This window comes from Euprymna scolopes, chromosome 27 (assembly GCF_053919585.1).
Source record: "Euprymna scolopes isolate OS-2025 chromosome 27, ASM5391958v1, whole genome shotgun sequence".
NCBI classification, from domain to species: Eukaryota; Metazoa; Mollusca; class Cephalopoda; order Sepiida; family Sepiolidae; genus Euprymna; species Euprymna scolopes.
Genome location: NC_136508.1, coordinates 98609917 through 98634916, shown reverse-complemented (window position 1 = coordinate 98634916; position 25000 = coordinate 98609917).

Here is a 25000-nt window from a genome sequence, read left to right as displayed (position 1 = left end):
TAAAAATAGATTACTGAAGTGCCATCAGCTAGAATCGAAACCGAAACTAAAACTTATAAAGATTTTTTTTTACATGGGGGTCACCACTTATCAAGGCCCGAAGGCCACTCAGGGATAAGGATTATTGCGTATACAGTAACCAATGAGATAGTATTGAAGTAATCATTAGTATTGGACGTTTGATAGAGTGTCTTACTTAAAGGGGCAGTTTGTCAGGAGTTTGTTTATGTTGGACTTGAAGACATACAAGTTGTAGTCAGGTGGGAAACAGGCAAGCGGCAGAGAGTTCCCCTGGCGTGCAATTCTAAGAAAGTAACTTTGCTCATGGAATCTACGTTTGGATTTAGGCACAGATAAAGAGTGGGGAAAATTATTGACGGTAAAATTATTTATTACACGCAATGGAAGTCCATAATAATTAAACGACAGTTACTCGGATATAAGCGGGACACACAAAATGAATACCACACAGCTATCTTATTAATATATAGGTTATTATTTAATGCCAAATGAGCACAAATTTAAAAAAATCAATTTAGCATATAGCACTCATTCTAATTCAACATCTACATTTTCCCGGTTGCTAACGAACAAGATGTTTAGCTATAAATAATCCAATATATACTTACATAAATCTATTTTGCAATCCATCCCCTCTCCATCTATTTTGATGAGGAAACAAACAAGGGATGTTTTCTATGTCTCTTCATAATGGTCAGAATATTACTTTGTGCATTCCTTTCAAAATTTTCCATAGTTATTCAGATTTGCACAAATGTTTTCGATTTTCTAATTAAAATATTTAAATTCCCCGCCGGCTGTTTCGTCATTCTTGTTTTTTGTAGCAGCAGTATGCGCGCACGCATTAAAGTAGCCAATTTCATTACTGTTTAATTTGTCGCATTTCTATTCAGAAACGTGCGAAACGCGGGAAAAACTTCTCGATATTTCTACTTAAGTATGTATTCGAAATATACACAGGGAATATAATTTAATTGAATGGTATTTTTGCCGGAATGTATGTACATATGGTTTTAGATAAATTCGCGCGTTGTTATCAAAAAGATTTGTACGTCGCATGGTTTTTCGCTTGAGTTTCTACCGCTAAACTATAATATTGCATTGTACGTTGTAAGTGGCAGATTATTTCAAACTATAGCCTAATTATTTTGTTATTTTGTGTATTAATATTCATATTTAAAAAAACACACCTTTTTTCTCTTTATTACTATTTATTTGCTTCCCCTCGAAAGAAAAAAGGTGACACAAGGTCGTTTTTAATGTGAGCTTAAATCAGCTCCCCGAATAGAAGGCAAAAAAGGCACTCTGGTTGGGATCAAAAATAATAATTGTCTCAGCATGGAGGGTTTTCCCTCCATTGACCGAGACAAATTACCTTAAGTGTAGCATCGGAACAGATACCACACTTTGATCTTGTTTATATAGTTTATACCGGTTTAAAAAAACAACGTTACACTTAATTTTTTAACAAAAATATAACATTTCACAAATAAAAACAAACTTAGGCAAAAGGCCTTACAAAAATTTTGGGGAGGAGGAGGGTGCAGGGTCATTGTAACTATGCTAATTTCGAACTTTGGAAGCTTAATCTGGACTGGAAACAATTACCACAATACCATATTCACTCTATGGGGTAAAACCTACTTAATCATCTCCCGTGTTTTAATAAAAAATATACACATCTGTGTGGGTGTGCATATTTTTAAGGCTAAGGACTACAGAAAAAAAAGCAATCCTTTCTTTGTATTTATTTAAACAGGAAAATACATCTTTGTTATATATGGGCCGTAGAATTGCATTCACTAGAAAGATATCTAGCTTATTTGCATCTATTTTTAACCATTAATTTTAATTAATCCCCTATTAGTTTTTTCGGTTTTCTTATTGTGTTGATCATCTTTAGTTAACTATTATTCTACATGATTTAGTTAACTATTACGTGTAATTATATATATATATATGTATATATATATATATATATATATATATATATATATATATATATATATGTATATATATATATATATTCTACGTGATTAATACTTGCGTAATATTTGCATAAAAGCTTATAGTAAACACAAAACTCTTCCTATATATTTATTTCTGTATGCGTATACAGTTTTGGTCACAAAATATATACGCATACAGAAATATATATATATATATATATATATATATATATATATATATATATATATATATATACAGGGTGACTAAAAAGAAACGGGCCCCAACTCTAATTAGGCCCCGTTACTTGGTGTTGTCTTCGAATGAAATGAAATTTTGGTCATAACTAGCTTATTATATTCAAAACATCACATCAATTTATCCATTTTTCCAATTGATCCATCACATCTATTTGGCCTTTGTTTTTTGAGGGGGCGTCACCCTGTATATATATATATATATATATATATATATATATATATATATATATATATATATATATATATATATATATATATACCAAACCATTTCGTCAGCGGTTTTTTTTTTTGCTTTATTTTTTTAAATCCAATTTTCACCCCAAACAAGGCACAGTGCCACTTTGAAGCAGGGCACTACTATTAGGGACTTAATTAGCGGGGTCATTATGAAGGGAGATGAGTAGAAAGATGTTTGTTAACATTACACTTGAACTTCTGCATATCATTGCAGTTGGGAAAGCAGAATCCCCGAAGGGATTTCCAAATACCCGCAGTTCTGGGGAAGAAACTATTGGAGTAAAAGGCTTTCTTGCACCTAGGGATCTCTACTGTAAAGGGATGAGACTTAGTAGCTTGTCGGGTTTGTCGGGGTAGTTACGTCGAGGAGGTACAAGTGTTTGCAGTTCGTCAGAGCATTCACCATTAAAGTATTTGTAGAACAGGCAGAGGGAAGAAACATCTCGTCAACGGGACAGAGGCTGAAGCCTAGATGACAGTTCAGGACCTATCAGGTTGGCGACTCTCTTTTGAACCCTGTCCAGGAGCGAGAGACAAGCAGCAGATGCACCAGCCCAGATGTGACAACAGTACTCCATACATGGGCGAATGGTTGCCTTATAGAGGTATATGATACTGTCAGGCGTAAGTAGTTTTCTAGCACGGTAGAGAGAGCCAACCTTCCTTGCAGCAGCCTTGCCAATGCTCTCAATCTATCTATTCCAGTTCATATTCCCTTTAAACGTAAGGCCGAGGAGTTTAAAAGAAGTACTTTCAGGCAATGTGTTCTTGGCCATTGCTATTGGTGGTTGAGAAGGTTTCTTGTAGTTATTGAAGGAAACAAGCTTAGTCTTAGCAGGATTAAATGTGACCAACTATTTTGTCCCCGTTCCACTGCGGATTGGAGGTCATCCTCTAGTGCTTCTGCCATATCCTTGGATATGTGTTCATTTGTTTTCCCCTCATATCTGTTATAGAGAGTTGTGTCATCGGCAAATATACCCATCTCCGAAACAATTTTATCAGGGAGGTCGTTTATGAATATCAGGAATAATAGAGGTCAAAGGATAGACCCCTGAGGTACTACCGCATGTATGTCATATTGTTTGGATGTACGACCGTCGAGGACAACTTTGATTTTTCTATTACTTGAGAAGGATTTAATTACATTATGAATTCTTCCAGTGATTCCATATGATCTAATTTTCCTAAGAAGACCATCGTGCCATACCCTGTCAAAAGCCTTAGATATATCAAGGGCCACCGCTCTACCTTCCCCTGTTTTATCCAATGAACGGTATATACGTTCAGAAACTACAGTTAAGATATCTGCTGTTGAACGGGCTTGCCTGAATCCATATTGTTTGTCAGTCAGAAGTTTAGCAGCTGTTAGGTGCTGGACTAGGGCTTGATTAACTAAGGACTCAAATATTTTGGCGAAAAGCGGGAGGAGGCTAATGGGGCGATAATTTAGTGGGTCAGTTCTTTCACCAGAATTCTTGAAGACTGGTCCCACAGAGGCGGTTTTCCAGCAGTCGGCAAAACACGATTCGTTTAGTCTACAGACATGAAACGTCATATATAATGGTAGATTAACCCATGCGAAACTTTATATGTGGGTTTAGGCCAGTGCAACGGTGCAAAATTGTGAAAATTAAAAACATGTAATTTGCCAGGTTATAGTCGAATGACAGCATTACGAATATGCATGCGTCACGTAATAGTTATTATACGTTCTTTAAGAGTATAGCTTTTAACCTAGAATATTTATATGAAAATCGGGAATCCGTACACAATATCAAACGGCACCTTTTATTTTATCAATTAGCGTAGTTTACTCTCGTTTTGGCAGCCATAACACAATAGACGTACTAAACAATACAGCATTCTATTCTAGGTATCGCCTGTATTAAGATTGCACCTTTAACATTTAAAAAACTGTCACTTTGAGCTTATTACTTAGCAGGTATATCCGTTGCGCGACATATACTTCTTCTGGGGGTTAATGCTTCTATGCTCGGTATCAGAGATATTCATTGCGAAGTGGTTATGAAATTAGTTTCAGATGTACTTTTTGTTCAAATTTTTGCCGAAAGAACATATGAATTTAACGTAATTTGAAAAGAAAGTCGTGTGTTGTGATTATCTGTTGAAAGATTGAAATAAAGAATAATTTAGAGTCAAGCACACAAGCGAATGTGACGATTTTTTGTCAAGAAAGACAGAAAATAGTTATACACAGTGAAAATCTAATTGGCTTCTCATAGTAATTAAAAAAATACACAAAGTGGTTATTTAGTAGGAAAACTAGAACATGATGTTGAAAGAAAATGTTTCCTGTTAACCTGAAAATAAGTTGTAAAAAATAACAGAGGAAAAATTGTTTACATAAATGTTATGATTTAAATGTCAAGCGGATTGTATACTTTAGTTTATATGAATCGTGTATCCATAAAATTAATTTGTTTAGTTTATGTGTTGTCCGTTGTGAAAAGTTTTAATGTGGCTATATAGAACTTTTAGGCTTTGTGAAAAAAGAACAGAGGAGGACTATTGAATTTTGTTGTTTCAAAACCATTGCAAAACCATTTCCTGATCTGAAATGGAACACATGCATCAAGTTTGTTGCCAACGTCGCTGGAAAGACGGTGGAATCTTTCTACCGCTCCAGAAGATAGCTCACTAATGATGCAATTCTCTATCTATATAAAAGCCAAGTACGTCCAAGGATGGGATACTGCTGCCATATTTGGGCAGGAACTGATAAATCAGCCCATCCTGCCTTGACAGAGTACAAAATAGACTTCGTAGCTTAGTAGGGGATGCCCTTTTCTGTACCCTACAACTTCTCTCCCACAGAATAAACTTTGTGAGCCTATCCTTGTTTTATCGTTATTTCCATGGCAGGTGCTCGTTTGAACTCCAATCTCTGGTCCCCCCTCGCCAATCTTTCACGAAAAACACCCGTCTAGCTGAATCCACTGTGAAAAATCTCCCCACTCTTCATCTGTGTCTAAATCAAAACGCGGATTCCATGAACAAAGCTTCTTTCTTAGAACAGCACGCCTGTGGAACTCTGTTACAGTCTGCCTGCTTCCAACCTGACTACAACTTTGATGTTTTTTCAAGTCCAACGTAAACAAATTCCTAATGAACCGCCCCCTTTAGTAAACACTTCATCAAATCTCCACACTAACGTACTATACTTACAATAACGTATCTGTGTCTCACATTAGAATGTATTTTTAGTTTTTAGAATTTTTAAGGAAAATACGTTACATTCAAATTAAGCACGTGAAATATATTTTTAATTTATAACGGTTTATTTTAAGGAAAAGATTTCTGAACATGGAATGTTTCTTGAATTTATAATAAGTCTTTTTTAAAAAATATTATTCGAGCATAAACGTGAAGTGGTTCTGGATTTAATGATTTGTTTTGAAAAAAAATAGATTAACTGAACATAATGCTTGAACGCGTCTCGTAAATTATTTTGATAATTGTAAAAGAAAATGTCTCCTGTGTTTTAATGACTTTAAAGAAAGAATTGTTGTCAGCATAACAGCTGTAATTCGGAATTGATATCCGAGAATTATTTTTTAATGATTCAGTTTTTTTTTTGTGTTTTGTAGAGAGGTTATTATTCACGTTATCTTTAAGATATATTCTTGTTATCTTTGTTTTTTAAAGAAAAAAAAAAGTTTGTGAAATTTTACGCTGTGAACGGTCGTCTTCAAGTCCAATGTAAACAAGTGCTTGATGATCCTTTCTCCTGAAGTAATAGATTACTATGATATTGACCCTTTGACTAATGTAGCCTCTTTAGCACTTATCCTCGAGTGGCCTCTGCCCCTTAATAAGTGGTGACTTCTTTGTAAAAAATATATAAATGGAAGTGTTTCGTCATTATTGGAAGGATAAACCAGTGCTAACCGGACCAAAGAATTTTGTAAGTATGGATGTTTGGCGAGAGGATACTATAGATTAGAGCTCAGAATAACACTTTACATGAAAATAACTATAAAACGATGTTAAATGTAAAATGTCCGTGCTAGTGAGTTTTTATTTTTTTGTTGGCGCGTTCACTTAATTAGATGATTTTTTTAATTAGAACATTTTTTAAAAAGGCACTACACGAAGCGTAGTTGCGAGATTTGAACGAGATGCAAAGGTCAGCGATAATGTAGATTTTAATAAAGGAGTTTTGTTAAGGCCGTTAAATTATTTGATACTATCGGGAGTGATTCTCTAATTAGTTTTGTTGTTGCGTTGAATGTTTTGAGATGTCTACGGTTGCGTCTAGAGTGGATGGAAAGATTTCAGATGTTCCTTGCATTAAAAATCTGTGTTCCTCGAAGCCATGAGCCAAAATGGAGCCATGTTGGTAACAGCATGGTGCGATTGTGTGCGTCGCATAACGAATAACGCTGATGTGGTTGAAGGTCAAAGTGCTAATTTGCTGAGTGGTCAATTTTGAGAACTTTCCGTGATTTTTATCCGTAAACCTATGGGCTACTAGTTGAAGCTGCAATTATGTTTAGTAAACAATGCGACCCACATTGCTAAAGTTGCGGATAGAGCCGCAGTTTGGGTTACAATAGAAAAGGAATGGTGTCTAAGTGGTGAATATAATAGAAGAAAAATATCCGGCATACGTAACACGTTAATCCGTAGATTGTATACCAAACAAGAGTGAAAGTATAACAAGATACATTATCTCTATGATATATATATATATATATATATATATATATATATATATATATATATATATATATATATATATATTATAGGCACCGCCAAAACTGGGGGGGCAGGTCAGTACTTTTTGACGGACCGTCTTTTTAAAAATCTACCAAAAATCAGGTAATTATCCGATCAATACGAAATTTTCAGCGATTATTAGGAGAAGAATGAACTTTATAACAGTGTACTTATTTTTAATAAACGATATTTATATATATATATATATTTTTGCTTACAAAACCCCCCCTTGTTTTGAAGTGGGAACAAATATACTTAAAATAATCATCTGAAACTGAACAAACCATATTGTGTTGTTGTGAGGGACAGAATTATAGATTAAAAAAAAAAAAAAAAATTGTTTGCATACCTTATTTTGACGTCTGAATATCAGAACTTCGATTGTGTTTAATTATCCCGCTTTTGAGTTTTGAAGTGTGAAATTCGGTGAATATGTTAAGTAAAATAATTAATTTAAGTTAAGCAAAACAAAAAAAAAAATTTTTTTATATTCATACGAAAAAAGCTATTTTAAAATTTTTGATAAATAAATTAACAATTTATTTTTAGCGAGCCGAATAATGCATGACCATTATTAAACAGAGCATGCTTTGAATAATCGATACAAAAAAAAAATTCGATAAATATTGTGCCCTTTGTATTAAAAATAGCATCATTTTTTTCGATCTCGTTTGAAAACGTTTGCCACCTTTCGACTACGGTGGACCAAACGCGCTGAAATAATTTTTTTTTATTCTGCTTTAAATTGCCCCCTCCCCCCATTTTGGGGAGCCTGGCCCCCACACACATACACATTAAAAACCAAACTCATACAAATGGTCACCCATCTGGTACTGGCCAGCCTCAGCTTAATAATGCATTGAAATTTTCGTAACTGAAAAATAAGTTTTTTTGGCCTGTTTGGTCTTCCATAGTTTTCGTCTCATCATAAGAAAACGTAAACAGAGTCGATCTGAACTCTACGGCGACGCGAAATGTCTGGTTACCTATATGAATAAGTGGAATTATTTGAAATTCAGGTACTTATATTATAATATTTTTGCATATTCTCTTAGAAAATCATCCTAAATCTTAGTTAGACAATAAATGAATAAATAAATTATTTCAAAAACCCTTTTTTTTAAATATTTAAGTACGTTATTTGTGCAAGACAAAAAATATCAATTGTTAACTTTTTGGGAAAATTTAACATTTAAAATTGAATTAAAAATAGTAGAAAAAGTTTTACATTATTCTGTTTTCTATATGATAAAATTCAGGGTTTTATCTTTCTGGAAAAAAAAAAAGTTACTCAGAAATAATGGATTTTAATAAATGTAATTTAGTTTTAAAAAACAACAACAACTTGATTTTGCGGCCATTTTTGGCGGTGCCTAATATATTAATACAATTGCGTGTGTGTTCTTTTGTGTGTCACGCTTACATCCGAGTCGTTTAATTGTTATGGACTTCCGTCTCTTGCAATAAATAATTTTACCAAGAATTCTTCATAAGTTTTGATTTTGGTTTCGATTAAAACTGATGGCACTCAAGTTATATATAAACATATATGTTTGCATAAGTTTTGGTTTCGCTTTCAATTAAATCTGATGCACCCAAGTCATATGGATATATATTTTTTGGAAATTGCAACTTTATAATATATAAAAATCGACAGAACCCCAACGCTATAATAATATTTACGAAATCTTCAAAAATTAAAATATCATATTTAAGCGTACTTTATGACCCAGTCGTCCATGCGAGCTTCAATAAATACGTTTGAAGTTTTTTACAAAAGAACTACAATAATATCAGAGCTTCTCTATTTACGCTGAACGTCTGCAGAATGCCAACATCAATATATTACATACGAATGAGTCCCCTGTGGAATATCCACAGGTCCCGCTAGTTATTATTGTTATTAATATTATTATTATTATTATTATTATTATTATTATTATTATTATTATTATTATTGTTTATCAATAAAAGTGTGAATGTGTGTGAGTACACTTTTCAACCTATATATTCAACTGATTTTTGATCTACAGAATTGGTGTTTGGTATATAATATATTCAGAAATATGGAACTGCACGTCTGTGGAACTCTGTTCCGTCTGCCTGCTTCCCTCCTGACTACAACTTGAATGTATTCAAGTTCAACGTAAACAAATTCCTGATGAACCGCCCCCTTAAGTAGACACTTTGAATATCCACATTAACGTACTGTACTTACAATGACCCTTATCCCTGAGTGGCTTCCGGGCCTTGATAAGTGGTGACCACATGTAAAAAAAATACCTTTTCATCTGTTTTCATCAGGTAAAACGCGCTGCTAAGGGGTAAAAATCGAAAAATTGGTACATGGGAGTCGTTGGATTTTTATATGTTTTCTAACTGTTCTGGTAATGCATGTGTGTGAATGGTTCATATAACAGATTCAATATGTTAAAATAAATTATGTTTGAAAGCACCTCTTAAAGATCGTGTGAAGCTAACTTAGTGGTTATATTACTTGACTAGTTATATTTAGATTTTGATCTGAAATTGACAATATCTTTATTAAAAAGAAGTTAACAGTTTTCCGTCTTTTTACTTCAATTTTTGGTCCCCCGACAAAAGAAGGGTGGGCCTGTAAATTCAAACTGGTCAGTCCGTCCGTACGTCTTTCCGCACTTTTCTCAATAATAACGCCTTAGAATTTTTGGAAAATTTGCACAAACATTAAACTGTAGCAAGATCCCAGGCGATACCTGATGGTCTTGCTTTTCAAATAGAAGAAGAGAAGGTAGGAGACGGTGTGTGATACTTGATCAAAAAAAAAAAAGAAAAATGTCCCTGGGACTTTATCAAGAAGAAAGAAATAATAGATAATAATTGTTCTTTAAGCGGTTTTAATTTCCATTTTGTACTTATGTAACGATAAGCAGAGGCAAAAATGTCCGTAAGAAATAAAATATTTCAATGGAAAAATAAATAAATAAATAAATAAATAAATATGATAATGAGATTCTTGAGTTTGGCAGAAAATAAATACGGGATCGTTTTCTGGTTGAGTTTAGAAAGAACAATTCAAATAGTATGGAAACAATGACTTGGGTTCAAAATGTCTGCTTTGGTGTCTGGGAGATGTTGCCATTTGGGTCCATCTGTTGTATTTAACTACAAAGCCACCAAGCCAGTGATAAGTTAGTTGGACCGATAAATAAATAAAATTGAACCTAGGAAGAGATATGGTCACGAAAGAGAAGGAAGAGGTTCACAAGAAAAGAGAAAAGGAAAAGAATATAGAATAAGGGGATAGAGAAAGAAGTTCACGAGAGAAGAAAAAGAATATAAGATAATTGGATGGAAAAAAAAGAGGTTCAGAGAAAAAAGAAAAGAAAAGTAATCTTCAATATGACAGAGGGGGGAAGAGGCCAGTTTTATAAAAACGATTGTCTTTTTTGATTAGTGGGTTTTTGCTGGCTGGCATTGGGACGTGCACATTGACCTTGCCCCGCCTGGGGGGGGGCTCATAAGAACTAAGTTGAAAAGCTCTTGTTGTTGGCTGGGAAATTAACTAGATGAACTTAAGTTATATAACCTGCATCACGAAGCTCGTATCAAAGAACTCGACTTTAAACAAGTGCAAAATTATTTATAAATCATTATTTTGTTTGAGTTTTACGAAAATGAACCAGAGGTTTTCTTTGTTTCTCGATTTCCGGCTTGAATGAAGTTGCAGTTTATTTCAGGTATGCCCTAACGCCAGATGATGAACGAGATAGACTGGATCCAGCACGAAGCCAGAGTGACGGCCGAAATCGACAATGTTCCCACACGGACTTATGGTTATGCATTTCGCGTGTCCTGAGAAGCAGAGAGATATTTTCTAGTGACCGGTGAGAGTCTGGTCACGCTTGAGGGGTCCACCACTAGAAAAGTAAGAATGTAGCCCTGCCGGGTTGCCTCTATGGTCCTGCGAGCCGGGACCGATGAACACGGCCAAGAGTACACCACAAGTGTGCTCCCGTGTACCAGGTTTGCGACGGATGCGGCCCGGTCCCCTGACAAGATAGGGGGTAAGGGTTATAAAACATGATATGAGTAAAAAAAAGTAACAGAACGGATTTTCTGGGAAAACTCCAGTTGCCTCCCTAGGCGTCCATTTCGATTTAAAATGACTAAAATTTACACTTTTGTGCTTATTAAAAAAACTGATGGTTTGGATTTTTTATAAAACTTCCTGAAAAGTTGTAAACTTTTCATTATAATTTTTATAAATAATTTCATTATAATTTTTTGTAACTGATATTATTATAATTTTTTATCACTGATTTCATTATAATTTTGTTTGTCTATACTTCGCCATAACTCTTGGGTGTGCTCCAGTGTCTCTTTTAGGGCTAATAAAACACTCCATTTTGGGGGCTATTTTTACTATATTTGTCCAGAATGTTCTGTGTATGTCTATTTAGCAGTTTTGGATGGTGCTGAACTCATATTTAAATATGTTAAAGCTTCGGGGACTTTGGGACCTAAATGGAGAGGGGACAAATGGTAGGCATAATCATTTTTTTTTTTTTGCATAACTCAAATTTACATATCTTCAAGCCTTAAACTGCCCCGTTGTTCATTTTCACCATGATTTGACGTCCCTGGATACTTTTGGTGTTAAATTGGAGGGGGGCAAAAGTGGAACTTAGTCATTTTTATATACTTCGTTCACTGTGCACTCATGGGGTATTATTCATGTTTCACTTTTTTTTAAAGAATAAAACGTTACATTTAATACCGGGCAACGCCAGATACATCTACTAGTAATCGATAAAGCTATAGACATCGAGTAACTATTTTCCTGCATTCACCAATTATAACATCTTCAAACTTTTCATCGCCATAAAGTTTTTCAATTCATGGAAACTTAAATAAATTCACTGAAACCACTTATGCAAATATACAGTTGTTGCACGTGGAACAATGGGGAATCTTAACAGTTATTTAATTATTTTTTTAATTCAAAATCGCAGACAATTATGTGACTGTAATTAAATTCTAAATACTTATCTGTTACATGCGTTAAAATGTGTTTTTCTCGCTCTTATATTGATATTAAAACGCTATGTTTTCTCTTTGTATTGATTTGCTTCCCACAAAATCAAAAATTCGTACCGAAACCGTTTTTAATGTAGAGGGGGGACTCGCTCCTCAAAAAGAGGGGCACTCTAAAGGCAAGCAAAAATTTAAATTCCGTTTATTAAAAGGTGTATCCTTTCTTATACAAATTCAGACGAAGTGTAGCATCAGAAGTAATACTACGTTTGGACTAATTTATTTTATTTCGAAAACATAGGTCAACAAAACAAAATTAGGCACAAGGCCAATATAAAAAAAGTTATGATAAGAGGGTCTATGGATACGGTTCTAAGTAGTTCCTAATTCTATTTTTCGGACGCCCACACTGAAAAAAAAATACAATTGCTAATTATTTTATCCAGACACGCTACCTTCGTGATGTAAATAAATGGTCCCGCTCGAAATACCGTTCAGATAACCAAGTTTGACAGAAACATTCCCGGGTTCCACAAGATACACCTGAAGAAGGTCCAGGGTTACATTGACCGAAACGTTGTGAACATCACACTCAATATGCGAACAATAGTCCGATGAATACAAATAATACGAATTTAAACCCACGTAGTGGACAAAATAACCGATGAATTCAGTTAAATGTAAAATGTTATTTAAGAGGAATTTTGTTTAAATATCGCTAATAAACCCAAATTATGCGCGAATCGGTTTAGTAAAAGATTAATAATTCCTGTTATTAAGAGTATACTGGCTAATTCTTTCTGGATTCAGACTAGAATTCGCCGCAAATTTTATGTCATAGTGGGTAAAGTACCTGAAAAATGTTACTCTTCTCGATGTATATATATATATATATATATATATATATATATATATATATATTCTTCCACCCCGTCGCAAATCACAAGAGCCAAGAAAGCCAACAAACTGGAAGTCCAAGATTCGAGTTTCGCCCTCATTTGGGATAATCAGTTAGACAGATCCTGACTCGAGAGTAGAAACCCGAACCTCTTGCATGCTAGGTGAGCACTGTAGCAACTTAGCACACACGACAAACACACAAGAATGTCTATTAACTTACACACATAAAGCAACCCACAGCACAGGTCCGACAGTGGAAATTAACATACCTCATATAGAATGATGATGTAATTATATATTCTATCACACTTTATGAACATTGTATATATATATATATATATATATATATGTGTGTGTATATATATATATATATATGTGTGTATATATATATATATATATGTGTGTGTGTGTGTGTGTGTGTGTATGTGTGTGGGCGTGTCTTGTTTTTAATCCTTCAGGGAGACTAGCCACCCTCCTCACAAAACAAGTCTGGTGGGTGAACCAGTTTAATCGCCGGTGACCCAACCATGAGGCAGGAAGTACTGGGTTATATGGTACTAGTATTATATGGCATGACCTTCCAAAGGGCGAATGAACCCGTTTTCGGGGTTAACGGCCAACTAGCACTGTGTGTGTTTGTGTGTATGTATGTGTGTGTTGGGGTGGAGAGGGCTCCCGTAAACTGTGTTGAAGGAAACCTTTCTAGGAGAAGCAAATCTCTGATTTAAAAAACCATGAAGCGGGAGATCAGTACCCGCATTAAGCTGGTCAGCAGTTTAACTTGTTGCTGGCTACCTTGCTCCGGCTTGTTGCTAGATCTCAACATTTATAACAGAGAGAGAGAGAGAGAGAGAGAGAGAGAAGGAGATAGATTAGCTATCGTACAAAGCTAAGACTCTGTAACATCATCTTTCTATAGATACTCCCTCAGGCATTTGTCTATAAAACTGGTCCTGTGGTATGGAAGTCATTTTTGGGCTCAGGGACTTTAATTGCCTGAGTGAGTGGCACTCGTCTGACAAGACGTTGCAATCATCATCATCATATGTGTGCGCGCGTGTGTGTGTGGGGGTATGTAAGTGTGCGTGTTTGTGTGTAAAAAAAAGGTCAAAATGTAGATCGGTGGAAACTTTTTTTTTTTTTTTAAATAACACTCAAGATACGAGAATAAGTTCGAATATTCCAAAAAGTACAAACTAAATGGCATGATATAATTGGGCGTTTATATAGTTATATTTGGGAAAGTAGCCTACTAACGCGGTTGTCAGCGGCCATTTCAAACAAGTCTATAATGTTTGTGTTCAGTGCGCTTCGAGTATATTTCAATTATGTTAGATTAGAATTCGAGACTTTACAATGATTTAATTGTGTTGCCAGCGTCATCATAGAATTGCAATCATTCGCCTGCGATCAGGTGTGAATCTCTTGTGGGGGCTGCCGTGTAGATGGGAGAGAGTAATCACCGTAAAGTTTTCGACGCGGCATAATTTTGCTTAGCGTTGATGAGATACGATACAAATTATACCAATCGAGTGTTTGAATTGCAAAGAGACTTGCACTTCGTGTCACACGGGTTAGGTCTGTGTTTGCGTTCACAATAAACACTCTCATTTCACCGAAACAGAAACTTAATTATACTTGATTGATATAAAAGCTTTGGTCTTATATAAATATAAACTTTGAATGAATTACTAAAACAATAAGGTGAGGATGTAAGCACGAAGTAAAAAACATATACTTTTATATATATATATATATATATATATATATATATATATATATATATATATACGCAAACACACAAACACACACACGCAAACACACGGACACACATACACATATATCTTTCTATATATCTATAAAAGTGAACGTGTTTATGTATCTGTGTGTCTGTCTCTGTGGCTGTCTGTGTGTGTGTGTGTACATTTCCCTACGCAATAACTTTGTCAATTATCAGCCTACAGACTTGAAATTTAGTATACAGGGTACGGAGATTTAGGAAAATCTAGGTAATCGGTTTTCGGCTAGAAATTTGCCAATTAAGGGGTGAACGTTCAATTATTTGACCTTTGAGAACTCTACTAAACTCCTCCAAAAATGTTGGGTCTAAAATCTTTACATTTTAGATATAGGTTCCTTGGACATGGATATAATTTAATAATATGCTTTGAGTCCAAAACAATACATTTTAAGGGGTTATAATCGGGGCAAAACTTTTAAAAAATTACCGCTTTTTTTCTTTTTGCTCAGCATACACCTAAAAAATACCCGGGCAATGCCGGGCACCCATGCTAATACACACACACACACACACACACACACACACACACACACACACATATATATATATATATATATATATATATATATATTACGAATAAGTTAGGTTATGAATGATTTCGTTTAAGATCGTAAAAACATCGAATTAAAAACAAAAAAAAAATATGACTAATTAGTAAACCAGATTCATTCATGGGTGACGAAATAAATAGTCACATTTATTAATAAAAGAGCAACAATGAGTATATACCATGTTTTTCTCTATTTCTTTTTTCCGTTTTTTCTTTTCCTGTTCATTTGGCGTCCAACATATTGAACGGATATTTTTTTTAAATTTTAATCATTTAAAATTTAAGGTTTTAAAAAACGGGATTCGCATGAGATCTTGCAATAGATTTGTATGTTTTCGACTCCGGTTATAGAGAGATTGATCGATCGACTGAAAATAGCTTTATATTAGGACCTAAACGGTTCATATAATAAGGTTATAAATCGGCGGTACAGATGGCTTATCTTATCTAGGTTTTCAAAATAGAAATATAACTATCCATTTATATATAGAATTATTTGCACTATATATATATATATATATATATATATATAGATATATATATATATATATATATATGTATATAGTCATCCACATACAGTACTGTTTCGAATCTTATTAGTGCGGCTATACAGACAACTGCCTCAAGCCAGAATCGAAAACTGACCACCCAAATGACAGTCAAGGCTTCTCACCATTACGCTATACGCATGCTGCTGTGTGGGTAATAAAACATTTAACGATTTTTAGCTTTGTACTAGTCTAAATGTCTCCGCTCGAATAGTTTACAAAAAGAGCGTGGCTTTATACGCTAATTGCAGAAACAAAATCTTTAAACAAGTATATATATTTGTTTAAAAGATGTTGCTTTATTTACATACATATTCACACACACACACACACACACACACATATATATATATATATATTAAGTAATGTGATTTATAATTTAAAATTTACTATCGAGCTTATTATATATCTAGGACATTTAACTATCAAGCTTATTATATATCTAAATTACAACGAGCACTTTATATTTCCTGTATTTTAATTAAACTAGTAATTTCACTGTTAGATTAAAATACACTCAGCTCTTTAGACTATTGTTCTAATCTCCTTTAAATATATACATATACATATATATATATATATATATATATATATATATATATATATATATACGAGCAAACAGTTAATAAAGCATGTTAAAAAAACACTTTAAAAAAGTTAAAAACATATTTAATCTGAAAAAGAAACACTAATAAATGGATGGTCCTTAATCCGCGGAGCCTCGAAGAAATACTTTCCTTCTCATCAGAGGGTAGGAATCAGCAAAATTCGAGAGCGGATTTTGCATACAAAAGTATTTGATGAAACAACAAGTAAGTCAAAGATCTTACTTGATAACAAAAAAGTGAAGCAGAGGGAATATGGTGAAGAAATAGGGGGTTACACGTGAATGGATAGTCTGGTGAAAGATAGATAATCCAATGACGGTAAAATCCAAAAATATAACTTCAAGAAAGTTAATTGAATTTTCATTTGCGCAAGTAAAATCCAATGAAATTCCGTAATTGGAAGATATACATATATATGAACAGATTTCGCTGAATATTGATCTCTTCATGGAAGAATTCGATGAGGCATGTTTGCATCTTTGGCGAGGTTGCTTTCTTGAAGTTCCAAGGATGGAATACTGTTGCCATATCTGGGCAGGAGCTGCTAAAAACACACTCTTCTTCCTTGACAGAGTACAAAATAGACTTCGTGGCTTAGTGGGAAATGCCCTTTTCTCTACCCTGCAACCTCTCTCCCACAGAAGAGACGTTGCGAGCCTATCCTTGTTTTATTGTTATTTCCATGGCATGTGCTCGTCTGAACTCCAATCTATGGTCCCCCCTCGCCAATCTTTCACGAAAAACACCCGTCTAGCTGAATCCACTGTCAAAAGTGTCCCCCACTCTTTATCTGTGCCTGAATCAAAACGCGGATTCCATGAACAAAGCTTCTTTCTTAGAACCGCAGGTCTGTGGAACTCTATTCCGTCTGCCTGCTTCCCACTGGACTACAACTTGGATGTTTTCAAGTCCAACATTTACAAATTCCTAATGAACCACCCCCGTAAGTAAACACTTCATCAAATCTCCACACTAACGTAATGTACTTGCAATAACCCTTATCCCTGAGTGGCTTCCGGGCCTTGATAAGTGGTGATCACTGTGTAAAAAAAAAAAAGTTTCACACACTCAGTGTCTGGACTGGAAATGAAACAAACAGGTCATAGATGCACAGATGCGTTCATCGTAATTATGCAATTTGCAATTAACTTCTTATCCACTGAAGCATAATTAAAATTAGGGGGCATTATTTTTAAAACACCGCTTTTGTGCATCTCCCCAAATTCCTTTGAAATCCATAATAGTCTGTCTATTATTTAAAAATACGAGTGATCGTTCATATGTTTCTCAGCACAGACCAATCGGTCTCCTGTGCGTCATGAGTAGTTATTTGTATATGTGATAAATAGAACAGTTGTGAACCACCTCAACAAAAATAATCTATTCTGTGACATCCAATATGGTTTTCGTTTTGAGAAATCAACAGCTGATATGTAAAATATAACACTACATTGCATCAGTGAATCTATTGACAGGCGCTTCGTTTCTAGAGTAATAGATGTTGAAATATTTTAATCATTTAAGAAGGTTGTCGGACTGACTTCCTCATCTTGGTTGTTATAGTCACAATGTTTCGACCGTTTTGCCCTCCGGCCTTCAACAGGCGTTTTGTATAGAACTGGGGATGTCAAATGTAGCAGAAAATTTTAGTACCCACGTATCATGGGTGACAAATTACAGTTATTTTCGACTTTAGCAAATCCTTAATCTAGGTGCAGATAAAATTATTATTGTTAAAACCGGTTGTACTGACAGGTTGATCTCAAATGTTTGTGTCAGTACATTAATACAAAAAAGCATTTAAGAAGGTTGTCGGACTGACTTCCTCATCTTGGTTGTTATAGTCACAACGTTTCGGCCGTTTTGCCCTCCGGCCTTCATCGGGTGTTTTGTATCGAACTGGGGTATCGTTTGTTAGGAGTCTCCAAGATGTCCTAGTGACATATGGCCGAGTGGTCCAAGACGTTGCATCAAAGTTTACAGTTACCCAAAGTTACTCCTTAACGAAGGCAGTGAAAAAGTAACATTCCAAACAGAGAATCAGCAACTATGTCCCAGAGCTTAGCTGGAGTCCGAACACGGTACCCGCGTAATAATGATAAAGGGTTGGGGTCGAGACTTCTAACAAACGGTTCCCCAGTTCGATACAAAATACCTGATGAAGGCCGGAGGGCAAAACGGCCGAAACGTTGTGACTATAACAACCAAGATGAGGAAGTCAGTCCGACAATCTCAATAAATGAAAACACCTCATCTAAAAAATACAGACAATAACCATTTAAGAAGGTTTGGCACAAAGATCTATTTCACAAGAGTTTATGCAATGGTGTTGCTACAAATGTCTTTTCACCATCAAATTCTTTTCTCTCTAATAGGTTTATCGTAGTAGTTCTTAATAGGTAAAATTTCGTGCCTCAGTGATCTATCATGGGCTCAACTCTCTCTCTCTCTCTTTCTCTCTCTTCCTGATCTCAAACAACGATTACTCCCGATCTGAAATGGAACACGTATATCAAATCCATTACCAAAGTCGCTGGAAAAAATGGTAGGATCCTTATACCGCTCCAGTAGATATCTCACTCCTGATGCAATTCTCTACCTATATAAAAGCCAGGTGCAGCCAACGATGGAGTACTGTTTCCACATCTGTAAGAAGCAGCTTATCCCGTCTTGACAGAGTTAAAAATAGACTTCGTAGCTTAGTAGGGCATGCCCTTTTCTCTTCCCTACAACCTCTTTTCGACAGAAGAGACGTAGCGAGTCTTTCCCTGCTTTATCGTTATTTTCATGGCAGGTGCTCATCTGCACTTAATTCTATGGTTCCCCTTCGCCAGACTTTCACAAAAACACTCCTCTAGCCAGAACCACCATCAACAATATCCCCACACTCTTTATCTGTGCCTAAACCTTAACGTAGATTCCATGAACAGGGTTTTTTTCTTAGAACTGCTCGCCTGTGGAACTCTATTCCATTTGCCTGCTTTCCAGCTGACTACAACCTGATTGTCTTCAAGTCCAACGTGAACAAGTTCTTATTGAACCGTCTCCCTATGTTATGAAAGTTACAAAATCACCATGACTAATGTATACCCATTAACTCTTATCCTCGGGTGGCCTCTGGGCCTTGATAAGTGGTGACACTCATGTAAAAAAAATCACAATCTCCATCTTCTGCTCTTTAACTTGTTGAGCGAAAGAGTTTAAAAAATGGTTAGTTACATCTAATGCATCCAAAATATAATATTTTTTAGGCTGTGATCCAAATTTTATCAAATTCCTAAATAAAATGATAGAAACGAAAACTGCATTGAAAATAACCCTACTAAGAACATAATAACCTATAATATGGCCATGTCATCTCGTATGCGAGTTACAAAAATGACCAAAAAGCAAGGCAAAGCAAAATGAAACCGCAAGTATTATATACACACACAAATAATCAGCAAACCAAAGTCCGTAAGAGTAAAAACAGACATAGGGAGGCCCTATGGTGCAACCCTCCATATTCCAAAAATCTTGAGACAAACATAGCCAGATTATTTTTTAAAATATGAGAAAAAACTTTAAAGCCTCTCATAGATACAGTAAGGTGTTTAATAAGAACACATTCAACATGTCTTATTCAACTATGCCAACCCTTAATCCCAAAATAATTAGTTCTAACAATAAAAGAATTAATAATATACAAAATACAAATACAGAAAATATAGCAGGCTGTAACTGTACAAGAAAAACTAGATGTCCTCTACAAGGTTCATGCAAAATAAATTTTATTTTGTTTTAACAAAATTTTGGCAACTGACCTTCACTTCTTACCCGAAATAAAAGTCCTACATGAGACCCGTTGATTGACTCACGGGAAAATAGAGAGATCATTCTATTTCCCATAAATCTCACGCCCGACTCTACCCTCTATCTGTGCAAGAGCCAAATACGATGGAGTTCTGCTGCCCATATTTGGGATGAATTTATAAATATACCCTCTCCTGCCTTGGCAGGGTCCAAACTCGTTTTCTGGAATTAAATGGCTGATGACTTTTTCGCCTCTCTACTACATCTTCTCACAGAAATGTTTCGAGTCTATTCTATTCTATACGTTTATGACAGGTACTCGACTGAACTCCAATCAATTATTTCGCACTGTAAAACATTTGTTAGAATACTCGTTTCGTTACGAACATCGTTATCATGTTACTATTACTTTCTGTGCTAAAAAAAACTACATTTTATGGAGCAATGCTTCTTTCCTAAAATTCTGTTGAACAAGATACAAAAATTTGCAACGTTGGTCTTTTAAAATCCTATGTAAACAACTATTTGTCGATACGTACTCTTTAATAATTTGGCTTGCCAAATTACTGCCATTACAGATGATCCCTGAGACTTTAACAACTTAATTTGCACTTATGAACACCTTTCCTTGAGTGGATTTCCGGCTTAGGTAAGTTGTGAATTAGAGATAATATATATATATATATATATATATATATATATATATATATATATATGTATATATATATATATATATATGTAGCCAGTAGAGTTTAGTTTCCTAGAAGTACATATAATAAAATAACATGTGTCTACCAAAAGTGCTCAATGAGTGAACAGAGCAGGTATATGAAATTTATTTATACTGACATTGATGGCTACATATGTGCATACATGTTTCTGTAATCACCCGTGTTGGGGGATTACGTCTTCACCCAAAAAATTATCGTCGAGAACTCATATATATATATATATATATATATATATATATATATATATATATTATTTTTGTTATTGTTATTTACTATAATAATTATTAAATTATATATATATACATATATACCAGCGACTCTAGTGAATTTGACGTAGTATATATATATATATATATATATATATATATATATATATATATATATTAGAGAGAGAAGTTGTCTGAGTTCCTATGTGTGTACATTTCCCTACCAAACTACTCTGTCAATTGTCAGACTCGAGATTTTTCCATAAGGGTAATTGAGATCTGTAAAAAAAATTTAATCAGTTTTCGGCCAAGACTTTGGCTGTCGATGGGATAAAGTTAAATGATTTGAACTTTGAGAACTCTACTAAACTCCTCCGCCAATTTTTAGTCCAAGCACTTGAAATTTTCGATGTGGGTTCTCTGGATATGGCTCAAACTTTTTTAAATTTTATTAGAGCCCAAAATTTTAAATGATAAAGGATCAAAATTGGGGTCATTTTTTTTTAAATTTTTACCTCTGTGTTTTCTACTGAATTACTCCGCCATTTTTTGGTCTAAACATTTGAAATTTTACATTAAGTGTATTCAGACATAGGAAAAACTAGTTTTTGACCGAAAGATTGACTGACAAAGGGGTTAACGGTCCAAAGATTTGACTTTTGCGGTATCTAGAATATTATTCAGCCAATGTTAGGTATACACATTTGAAATATTACATAAAGAGTATTCAGACAGGCAGCAAGCTTTTCATCAGTTTTTGAGCGAAAATTTCGCTGTCAAGAGGTTACAGTTTGAGGAGTTGATCTTTGCAGACTCTAGCAAACTCCTCCGCAAATTTTGCATCTAAACACTTGAAATTTTAGATGTAGGTTACCTGAACATAAGTCCAACTTTATATTATATATATATATATATACATACCTGCACGCATGCATACATACATGCATACATACATACATATGCACATAATGTTATGAACAGTACATAGGGCCAGAGCAAAGCTGGGATGAACTGCTAGTAAATATATATATATATATATATATATATATATATATATATATATATATATATATATCCTACATATAAAATTTTTTTGTATAAAGAACTTAATAAATTTTATAAAATAGTCCCTCCTAAGATTTTAGATTCCATTAATTCTGAAGTTAAACTTTTACTGACTTCTATGAACATTTATAACTTCACTGAAATAATTTCTCCGGGTACTCCTAGATTCACGCTCAAAGATCATAAGCCTAATTTCTATGACAACCCCTGCATCAGATTGATCTGCCCATCTAACTCTGACTAAGGAGCTGTAAGCAAAAATATCTTAGATAGAATCATCCCTTCCATTAAAGAAAAAGTAGGCTTCCCTCTTTGGCTGAATTCAGATTCCGTAATTAATTGGTTTGTTTCCCTTGAAAATAAACACCTCCTTAACTTCATAACATTTGATATACAAAATTATTATCAATCAATTTCTCCGATCCTTTAAAATAAGGCTCTTATATTTGCTAAAAGAAATTCTGATTTACTAATGTAGAAATAAAATTGATTCTCCAATCGAGAAATTTAACAATAAGCTTTGAACTAGAAAGGATACCCTTATAATTTTGACATCTTTATGGGTTCTTCTGACTCTGCAGTATTACAGATGTGGTGGGACTCTTCTTACTGAAAGAACTTAAATACCACTTTAAACATATCCAAGAGGGTCTTTATAGAGACGATGCCCTTTTTACTACAACATCCAGGCCAAGAGAGTACAACAAAACTATTAAAAAATTACACAACTTCTTCAATAACTTTGGTCTTTCTATAATTATCGAACCAAACAAAAAAACTTCAAATTTTCTGGATGTTACACTTAATCTTAACACCGAAACTCATAGCCCCTATCATAAACCTAATCTTACGCTTTTATACGCCCATAAATCTTCTAACCACACCAACTCAATTATAAAATCTATAATACCATCTGTCTCTAGAAGAATTTCTGCTCTTTCTGCTGATAAATAACTTTTAATCAAAATGCTACTTTCTTCAATAATGCTTTATGGAACTCAGGATACAAGGAAAAGATTAAATACAACAATTATGCTCCTCATTCAGCCCGCCTTAAATCTGTAATCACACACAATATGACTAGTAAGAAACCAGTTCTAATAACAAGATCTGCCGCTATCAATAACAATGAACCAGTCTACATTTATAATTCAAACCAAAATACATATCGCAATGCCTCTAACTCACCTAGTCGCATGAGGAGAAAGAAAAATATTTGGTTTAATCCTCCATTTAGCCAAAATGTCAAAACAAATATACCTAAGTAATTCTTCAATATTGTACAAAACTCTTTCAAATACCCACACAGATATAGTTCTATAGAAATTCAATCCGGATTTCTTATTCAACAATGCCTAATTTAGCACAAAGGATTTAACATCTAATAACAAAAAATTAAATCAGCCCAAAAAATCCCTTTCCCAATTAAACCCAAAACTAACAGTAATTGTAATAACAAACATCTTTGCGCACTCAATAATGATTGTATCCATAAAGATGTTATATATTCTTGCACTATTACTGAGCTCCCACGCAATCCTCCCATAAAAGACACTAATATTTCGTCTTCAAGTTATTCTTCTTCCCATCCTCCATCTGATATAGTTACTAATCCAATACACCATTCGAGCAGCCCTTCCATTTACAATCATACTACTAGTAATAATGATGATAATAATAATAATAATAATAATAATAATATTAATATTTATGAGAATAACAATATTTCTCCTAACAGCCATCCTAACACTAACAACACTCATTATCCCCTCCAAAAAAGTCCTCATACGGACATTGTCCCACCATTTGTTGAACACTATGAACAAAATTCAAACTATTTAACTAATACAAATCAGCAAATTAATATCGATATCAGACCTCGAGCTTTTAATAAAGTACATACATATATCGGACCTACTTCAACATTAATTAAGAAAAGAATATCAAACCACATTTCTTCTTTTAACAATCATAATTTTGATAATAACCAAGGAACTTCTCTTACCACTTTACTTAAAAAACTTAACCCTAACAATACTCCCTTCTCAATCAAATGGACTATTATAAAAAAGTTAAGTCTCATACTCCAGGCTCTAAATCATGTCGCCTCTGTACAACCGAAGCTATAACTATAATTACTTCCCCTCAAAGTAACAATATAATAAATTCTAAAAATGAACTGATCACTTTCTGTAAACATAAGTCCAAATTGAATACTGGCAATTTTGAAATTACATAGCTATTACTTTTACCTTTTATATAGATATAAAATATTTTTCTTTAACTTTTTTGTTTTTCGACATACATCTTAATACTTTATAATTTAATAATCCTTTATTTTAATTATTTATCTCTTCTTTGCATGACCGGTTTTTTATCTTCATTTTCTGTTTTATTCTTTAAACTTTCCTATCTATCTAATATATCAATCTACCCACACTTTCATATCTTGCATGTATATTTACTTAAATTTTACTATATGAATTTACTTACTTTTTTCCCTGAAATTGCAGATACCGGCCATCTTCTCTCCTTTTATAATTTTTATTTTTTATCTTTATTCTTTTCTTATTAT